At 50.6% G+C, this 6543-nt stretch overlaps 1 non-coding gene across 1 annotated transcript; it reads right to left on the minus strand.

Moving 5' to 3' along the window:
* Positions 1–668: 668 nt before the first annotated feature.
* Positions 669–808, minus strand: LOC114814474. Its single transcript, XR_003762267.1, has one exon. It is a non-coding gene; the product is annotated as a small nucleolar RNA SNORA7 (small nucleolar RNA).
* Between the last annotated feature and the right edge of the window lie 5735 nt (positions 809–6543).

Genomic DNA, 6543 nt, shown 5'->3' on the forward strand with positions numbered 1-6543 from the left:
TTCTACTCGCCAAAGTGCTTAATAAAGTGCTCTGCACACACAGTAAGCACTCATTAAATACAATGATTGATCAATTGACTGATTGATTGATAGTTTGGGGTTTGTACTGCTGGGCGACACATCCTGGTTGGTTTGTACTGCTTCCTGGTTGGTTGTCATTTGCGGAGTATACTGAGAGCAAGAGGTATCTTATACTTGTACTTTTTCTTCCTTGGCCTCTCACAAAATATTTTTGGTCCATCTCCCCTATTATTCTGTAAATCTAAGGGCAGGCAACATATGACTTTTGAGTACTGCACTCCTCCAAGGTCTTACTACAGCTCCTAGTATTCAGTAGTAGGTGCTCAGTACATGCCACTGGAGATGATGTTGGAGGCTTGTTCTTTTTACTGTGTAACTTGGATGACTTCACTTTTCGTTGATAGGGTCAGAGTTTGCACCCTATTTGTCTTATGCCGTCGAGTCGTTTCCAACCCTCAGCGACACCACGAATACATCTCTCCCAGAACGCCCCGCTCTCCATCTGCAATCGTTCTGGTAGTGGATCCATAGAGTTTTCTTGGTAAAAATACAGAGCCGTTTACCATTGCCTCCTTCCACGCAGTAAACTTGAGTCTCCGCCCTTGACTCTCTCCCATGCTTCTGCTTCCCGGCACGGGTGAGTTTTGACTTGTGGCAGATTGCCTTCCACTCGCTAGCCACTAGCCAAGCTAGGAATGGAATGGGTAGGCCTCTGCTTGACTCTCTCTCTCTCGTAACCAAGGCTGTTAGAGTACTGGAAACTCCCCAGGTGTGACCCTGAGAGGACACAATAGATTTACTTGGTGAGTAATGGCAGCTATCTGAACTGCTGACCTGTGCACATTTCTTTGTCTTAAAAAAACCATTTAGGATACATTTGTAAAGGCACAGAACCATAGAGAACAGAAGGAGTCATCTATTCCATCCACCTGCTTCCTTCAAGGGAGACTCACACCAATCAGACCAAGCATATGGATGTTTTTGGCCTATTCTGAAAGAATTCTCAGCTTCTTTCACCAGCTCCTTCTATTGTTCAACCCCCTTACAATGCTGAGAAGCAGCGTGGCTCAGTGGAAAGAGCGTGGGCTTGGGAGTCAGAGGTCACGGGTTCTAATCCCAGCTCTGCTGCTAGTCAGCTGTGTGACCTTGGGCAAGTCACTTAACTTCTCTGTGCCTCAGTTACCTCATCTGTCAAATGGGGATTAAAACTGTGAGCCCCACGTGGGACAACCTGATTACCTTGTATCCCCCAGCGCTTAGAACAGTGCTTTGCACATAGTAAGCGCTTAACAAATACCACAATTTTTTTTTTTACAAGAGTTCTTTCTTCTACCAAAAATCCCATCTCTTTGGGATTTTAGCTCTGCCTATCTTTTCAGTTTTCCAACCAGTTGAACTTAGTTTGGGGTTGAATTCTGCTTGGAAACGTGCTGCTCCCTCAGAGTTAGATTGAATCAGTTCTCTTTCCATGACTTACTACAGTCAGGGCCCTGATGTTGATGGGCTGACAGAGGACTGTGTAGAAAAGTTGAAGAGACAGAGGAGGTAACTGCAGGAGATTGCAGAGAACTACACTCTGTTCTAAACACGTGGGAGAGTACAGTACAACAGAGTTGGTAGACATGTTCCCTTCCCACAAGAAGCTTATGGCCTGGAGGAGAAGACAGGCATAAATATAAGTGAATAAATTCTGAATATGTGCATAAGCACTGTGGGGCGGAGGGTGGGGTGGATATCAAGTGCTTAAAGGGTACAGATCCAAGTGCATAGGTGATGAAGAAGGGAGGAACAGGAGAAATGAGGGTTTAGCCGGGGAAGATCTCTTGGAGGAGGGTTGATTTTAGTAAGGTTTTGACAGTGGGGAGAGTGGTGGTCTGTCATATAGGAAGGAGGAGGGAGTTCTAGGCCAGGGGAAAACATGGGGAAGGGGCTGATGGTGAGGTGGATGAGAGTGAGTAGGTTGGCATTAGGAAACCACTGAGGTAAAGAAGGAGGGAACAAACTGATTGATTTAAAGCCGATGGTAAGACGCTTCTGTCTGATGCAGAAGTGGATGGGCAAGGCCAAATGGCCACACACAGGGATAGAGCTGCACTATTATTATGCAGTGACCAGCTGTCACATATCTGGCCTACATAAATGCCCCATGATTCCCTTTGAAGTCCTCAGGACAAGCTCCATTAGCACGTCTTGAACCCATCCCCTCCCCTGAGGCAGCCCAAGGCCAACTGAATATTGCTCTCTCTCGACATGTACTGGCCTGCGCGAATCTGCACATGCTGCTCTGAACCGGTCATCTCAGAAACTCTCAGAGGAGAAAGCACCACCTGCAATTCTTAACACCGGAGTGAAAGAGATGGCAGGTCAGGATTTAAAAATAATAATGAGAATTGTTATTATCTCGTATTTTGCCCCAGTGCTTAATACAGTTTTGGGTACATAGTAAGTGCTTAACAAATATCACAATTATTATCAATAACAATACAATATTATCACTACAGTAATAATAATAGTATTTGTTAAACGTTTAATGTGTGCCAACCATTGTTTTAAGAGGAGGTAATCATAATAATTAATACTAATTATGGAATTTAAGTGCTTACTATGTGCCAAGCATTGTTCTCAGCGCTGGGGTAGATACAACGTAATCAGGTTGTCCCACATAGGGCTCACAGCTAAATCCCCATTTTACAGATGAGGTCACTGAGGCCCAGAGAAGTGAAGTGACTTGCCCAAAGTCACATAGCTGACAAGTGGCAGAGACAAGATTAGAACTCACAACCTCTCACTCCCAAGCCCGTGCTTTTTTTCCACTAAGCTCCGCTGCTTCTCTAAGATGACATGAGCCCCGGGACTCTCCTTGCCGCTGTCCTTTTGACTTTGATTTTGACCAGGTCGACCCTTAGTCAAGTCGACCCCCGACCCCGGTCATCACCCGCTTATTAATACTATTCTATTGCATCATACTGTATCATATTACTATATTACCGATTTCACATGTTATCATTAATTGGTGTCAGTGCTGCCACCTACCTCTCTGGCCTCACTATGTCCTTCCACCCCCCCTCCTCCCACCTGCCCCTCCCAATCCTCTCCTTCCCCTTCCCCTCTCTCACCTAGCTCTTTTCCGCTCTCTCCTCTGCCTCCTCCCCTCCTCCTCTCCCCCGCCCTAGAACCCCACTTTACCAGCACCACCCTTCTTCCCCCTCCCCCTACTCTCCCCCCCCCCCACCAAACCCCCTCCTCCCGCCCTCCCCACTTCCCTCTTCCCCACCCATGCTCCATCCCAGTCCTCCTGTCCCACCGCCACCCCTCCTCCCCCTCTCCCCATCCAGGGCCCTGCCACCTCCTTCCCATCCAAACCCTCCCCTTCCCCCTCTTCCCCCTCCCTCCCCCCTTGCACCCACAGCTACTTTCAAGTATGGCCTCTGGAACCCCCGCTCCATTACAGGTAAACTACCTTTCATCCATGACCTTTTCCTTTCCCGCTCTCTCCTCCTCCTCGCCCTTATGGAAACCCGGCTCACTCCCTATGACATGGTCTCCGCCGCTGCTCTCTCCAGAGGAGGCCTCTTTTTCTCCCACTCCCCCAGATTCACCGGAAGGGGAGGAGGCGTTGGCTTCCTCTTCTCACCCCATTGCCACTTCCACATTATTCCTCCTCCCCCTTCCCTCTCCTTCCCCTCCTTCGAAGCCCTCATCATTCGCCTCTACCACACCCTCCATATACTTGTCGCTGTCATCTACCGCCCTCCCGGTCCCACCACCGACTTCTTCAACCACCTAGACCCCTTTCTCACCTTCCTTCTCTCTTTCTCTCTCTCCACTCTGATCCTCAGAGACTTCAGCATCCACATGGATGTACCCGGTGACTCCTCTGCCGCTCGCCTGCTATCGCTCCTTGACTCTACCGACCTCCTGCTCCACCATCCCTCGCCCACTCACCGACTCGGTCACACCCTCGATCTCGTCATCTCCTACCGCTGCACTATCTCCTCCCTCACCAATTCTGAAATCTCTCTCTCAGACCATAACATTCTCATCTGCCTCATCTCTCACACTCCCTCCCCCTGCAAATCTTTGCTACTCCCCCACAGAGACCTCCGCTCTCTTGATCCCATCCATCTCTCCAAAAGTATCTCTCCCCACCTTGCCCCCCGTCCTCTCTTTCCACTCTCGATGGTCAGGTCACCGTGCTCAACTCCACCCTCTCTATTCATCTCAACTCTCTCGCCCCCTTTTCCCTCCACCACTCTTGCTCCACTAACCCACAGCCCTGGGTCACTGCCTCTGTCCGCCTCCTACGCTCCTATGCTCGGACTGCCGAGTGCTGCTGGTGAAGGTCCAAACACCAAGCCGACCTTATCCATTTCAAACTTATCCTTTCCTGCCTTAACTCTGACCTCTCCGCCACCAGGCAAAACTTCTTCTCCTCCCTCATCGACACCCATGCCCGTCACCCCCGCCAATTGTTCCGGACCTTTAACTCTCTCCTTAGGCCCTCTGTTCCTCCCCCTCCCCCATCCCTCACCCCCAGTGATTTGGCTACCTATTTCATCATGAAAATTAACACAATCAGGTCTGAACTCCCCAAAGTCACCCCTTCCCCTCCTGCCTCCCCCCCCACAACCCTCTCCCCTACTTTCCCATCCTTCCCTGTAGTATCCTCAGAGGAGATCTCCTCCCTCCTCGCAAGTGCCACTCCCTCCACCTGTGCCTCGGATCCCATTCCCGCTCACCTTATAAAAACCATCGCGCCTGCCCTCCTCCCCTCCTTAACTTCTATCTTTAAATGCTCACTCTCCAATGGCTTCTTCCCCTCTGCCTTCAAACATGCCCATGTCTCCCCCAACCTAAAAAAACCCTCTCTCGACCCCACTTCCCTTTCCAGTTACCACCCTATCTCCCTACTACCCTTCCTTTCCAAGATCCTAGAACGAGTCATTTACACTCGCTGCTTAGAATTCCTTAACTCCCATTCTCTCCTGGACCCCGTCCGATCTGGCTTCCGTTCCCTCCACTTTAACGTGGGGAAGCAGCGTGGCTCAGTGGAAAAGAGCCTGGACTTTGGAGTCAGAGGTCATGAGTTCGACTCCCCGCTCTGCCACTTGTCAGCTGTGTGACTGTGGGCAAGTCACTTAACATTTCTGTGCCTCAGTTACCTCATCTGTAAAATGGGGATTATCTGTGAGCCTCACATGGGACAACCTGATTACCCTGTATCTACCCCAGCGCTTAGAACAGTGCTCTGCACATAGTAAGCATTAACAAATACCAACATTATTATTACCGAGACTGCTCTCTCTAAGGTCACCCGTGACCTCTCAGCTGCCTTTGATACTGTCGACCATCCCCTCCTCCTCCACACCTTATCTCACCTTGGCTTCACGGACTCCGTCCTCTCCTGTTTCTCCTCTTATCTCTCTGCCCGGTCATTCTCAGTCTCTTTCGCAGGCGCCTCCTCCCCCTCCCATCCTCTAACTGTTGGGGTTCCCCAAGGGTCAGTTCTTGGCCCTCTTATGTTCTCCATATACACTCCCTCCCTCGGTGAACTCATTCACTCTCACGGCTTCAACTATCATCTCTATGCAGGTGACACACAGATCTACATCTTTACCCCTCTTCTCCCCACCTCCCTTCAGGTTTGTATCTCCTCCTGCCTCCAAGACGTCTCTACCTGGATGTCTGCCCGCCACCTAAAACTCAACATGACCAAAACTGAGCTCCTCATCTTCCCTCCCAAGCCCTGTCCTCTTCCTGACTTCCCTATCACTGTGGATGGTACGACCATCCTTCCCTTCTCTCAGGCCTGCAACCTCGGTGTCAACTTTGACTCGGCTCTCTCGTTCACCCCCCACATCCGATCTGTCACCAAAACCTGCCGGTCTCACCTTTATAGTATCATCAAGACCCACCCTTTCCTCTCCACCCAAACGGCTATTTTACTGATATGGGCTCTCGTAATATCCCGGCTAGATTACTGTGTCAGCCTGCTCTCTGATCTCTCTTCCTCCTCTCTCTCCCCGCTCCAGTCTATTCTTCACTCTGCTGCCCAGCTCATCTTCCTGCAGAAAAGCTCTGGGCACATCACTCCCCTTCTTAAAAACCTCCAGTGGTTGCCTATCGACCTTCACACAAAACAAAAACGTCTCACTCTAGGCTTCGAGGCTCTCCATCACCTTGCCCCTTCCTACCTCTCCTCCCTTATGTCTTTCCACTGCCCACCCTGCACGCTCCACTCCTCCGCCACCCACCTCCTCACCGTCCCCCGTTCTCGCCAATCCAGCCGTCGACCCCTGGGCCACGTCCTCCCGCAGTCCTGGAACGCCCTCCCTTCTCACCTCCGCCAAACTAATTCAGCGTGGCTCAGTGGAAAGAGCACGGGCTTTGGAGTCAGGGCTCATGAGTTCGAATCCCAGCTCTGCCACTTGTCAGCTGTGTGACTGTGGGCAAGTCACTTAACTTCTCTGTGCCTCAGTTCCCTTGTCTGTAAAATGGGGATTAAGACTGTGAGACCCACGT

Source organism: Ornithorhynchus anatinus, chromosome 9 (assembly GCF_004115215.2).
Source record: "Ornithorhynchus anatinus isolate Pmale09 chromosome 9, mOrnAna1.pri.v4, whole genome shotgun sequence".
In the NCBI taxonomy this organism is placed as follows: Eukaryota; Metazoa; Chordata; class Mammalia; order Monotremata; family Ornithorhynchidae; genus Ornithorhynchus; species Ornithorhynchus anatinus.